Source organism: Tamandua tetradactyla, chromosome 6, assembly GCF_023851605.1.
Source record: "Tamandua tetradactyla isolate mTamTet1 chromosome 6, mTamTet1.pri, whole genome shotgun sequence".
Classification (NCBI taxonomy): domain Eukaryota; kingdom Metazoa; phylum Chordata; class Mammalia; order Pilosa; family Myrmecophagidae; genus Tamandua; species Tamandua tetradactyla.
In genome coordinates, this window is record NC_135332.1 from 73,726,055 (window position 1) to 73,728,812 (window position 2,758).

The 2,758-nt window shown below is 38.2% G+C and overlaps 1 pseudogene; it reads left to right on the plus strand.

The window, feature by feature from the left end:
- The first annotated feature begins 1,445 nt into the window (after positions 1-1,445).
- LOC143686125 (ubiquitin-conjugating enzyme E2 N pseudogene) lies at positions 1,446-1,922 on the plus strand (annotated as a pseudogene).
- Positions 1,923-2,758: the final 836 nt, after the last annotated feature.

The following is a 2,758-nucleotide window of genomic DNA, read 5'->3' on the forward strand; positions in this document are numbered from 1 at the left end:
GGTCACTATTATGCAAGCTTCAGTTAGACATTGCTACCTACCATAACTTGCCAAAACTATTGCAGCCAATCCTAGAGAACACTCAGGGCATTATACAAGATTCTACAAAGGTTCCATGCACTAGGGTAACTTTCCAGAACCCTACAATCTCCAGGTGGGTCTCTGGGCCAGACAAGTCCTGAAACCTAGAGGGCCAGCCTCTCCAGAACATCAGCTAGTTCCATCCCCCCTCCCATATTATCTACAGCCTCTTCCAACATGAAAAAGTTAGAATGGGCATAGCCTAGATACCCCTAAAGAGTGGGAGAAAGATCAAAAGTCATGGTGAAGTTATACCGAGAAGGAAGTGTTTAAAAAATGAGTATGATTGCTGAATCATTATGCTGATATTTCTTTTAGTCTCCAGTATCTTAAAACAACTAGAAGTAAAAACCTAAAATTGTGGAATTGTAACCCATACCAAACTCTGGAATCTGTTCTACAAGTAATTATTGTGATGTGCTTTGAAATTTATTGCTTTTTTGCATATATGTCATTAAAAAAAGAAAGAAAGAAAGAAACTGTGGAAACCAGAAGACAGTAGGCCAACAGATTTAAACTCCTTAAAGAAAAAACTGTCAATCAAGAATTCTATATCCAGCAAACTTATCACTGAAAAATGAATGAGACATTAAGACATTTACAGATGAACAAAATTTGAAAGTTTATTACTAGAAGGTTTGCCCTAAAGACATGCCAAAGGGGATCCTTCAGGCTGTAATAAAGGGACACTAGACAGTAACTTGAAGCCATAAGAAGAAATGAAGAGCAGTCGTAAATGTGATTACGTGGGTAAATATAAAATCCTGTATTACTTTGGGTTTGTAACTGCTTTTCCCCCCAGTGACATAAAAGGAAAATGTGCAAACTAACATCTAAAATCTGTTAGTGGCCATGCCATATGTAAAGTTGTACTCCGAGACACACACAATATAAAGGGGAAGAGAAGGTGATATATAGGAGTAGAGCATTTGTGTATCTCTAAAATTAGTCATACTAGGCTGTTATTAGCCTACAATGTTAATTGTAATGATAGAAGTAGCCACTAAGAAAAAAACTAAAAAATATAGAGGAAAGAAAAGAAAATCAAATGGTCCACTGAAAAAAGCAACTAAATAGTAAAAAGGGCAATGGGTTTTTAGATTTTACATCAAAAGTATGAGCAACAATAGATAAAATCGATAAAATGGACTTCATCAAAATTGAAAATGTCTACACATCAAAGGACATTACAAGAAAGTAAAAGATACTCTACAGACTGTGATAACGTATTTGGAAACCGTGTTTCTGGTAAGAGTTCAATATCCAGAATATTCAAGGAACTCCTACAACTAATAACACCAAAGCAAGCAACCCACTTTAAAAATGGGCCAAGTTTAAAACTTTAACTTATGGAGACGCCGAACTCGGGATCTGACAAGATGGCCAGGCTGCCCCGCAGTATTATCAAGGAAACCCAGCGTTTGCGGGCAGAACCAGTTCCCGGAATTAAAGCAGAACCAGAGGAGAGCAACGCGCATTATTTTCGCATGGTCATTGCTGGCCCCCAAGATTCCCCCTTTGAGGGAGGGACTTTTAAACTTGAACAACTGTTCCTTCCAGAAGAATACCCAATGGCTAGCCCCTAAGTACGTTTCATGACCACAATTTATCACCCTAATGTAGACAAGTTGGGAAGAATATGTTTAGATATTTTGAAAGATAAGTGGTTCCCAGCACTCCAGATGCGCACAGCTCTGCTGTCAATCCAGGCTTTGTTAAGTGCTCCCAATCCAGGTGATCCATTAGCAAAAGATGTAGCCGAGCAATGGAAGACCAAGGAAGCCAGAGCCATAGAAACAGCTACAGCGTAGACTGGGCTAGATGCCATGAATAATATTTAAATCGATCTGATCATCAAGTGTGCATCACTTCTCCTGTTCTGCCAAGACTTCTTCCTTTTTTGTTTGCATTTAAGGGACACAGTCTTAGAAACATTACAGAATAAAAGCCCAGACATCTTCAGTCCTTTGGTGATTAAATGCACATTAGTAAATCTATGCCTTGTCCTGATTCGCTGTTGCAAAGCATGAGCAAAGTCTAGAAGTATCATCTGGATTGTTGCGAAACGTTTCAAAGCAGTGGCCCCTCTCCTGCTCTTAGTCTTTTCCCCCTATCTGGTTTAAGTATAAAGTACTGTGAATGAGGGTAGTAGTCAGGGTTAGTGCAGGGGTGTGGGTGTTTTTCTTTATTTTTATTTTTGAGGAGGGAGATAGTTTCATTATTTTTTAAGTTCCTTCCCCCCTCCCATGCCTTTTATGGTGATCTAATTAAATGCATTGGTTAAAAGCGGCTGACCAGTTGTTCTTTAGAATATACCCTCCAGCCAAGTCTAACTTTATTTAGACGCTGTAGATGGACAAGCTTGATTGTTTGAACCAAAATGGGAACATTAAACCAACATCACATCCTCACTAATAATATTGTGACTTTGCTGTCAAGCATAGAATCCTCCCTTCAAGTGAGAAGCTTGTGACCATTTTGTATGGCTTGTCTGGAAACTTCTGTAAATCTTATGTTTTAGTAAAATATTTTTTGTTATTCAAAAAAAAAACAACTTTAAGTTAATGTGTGAGACTAAAGCAAAAGATGTTTATCTGGTACGAAATTTATATTTCAACTAGTGCATTTTCGAATATAACTTATGTGGAGAGCTTAACTGAACACCGTCAGTACATGG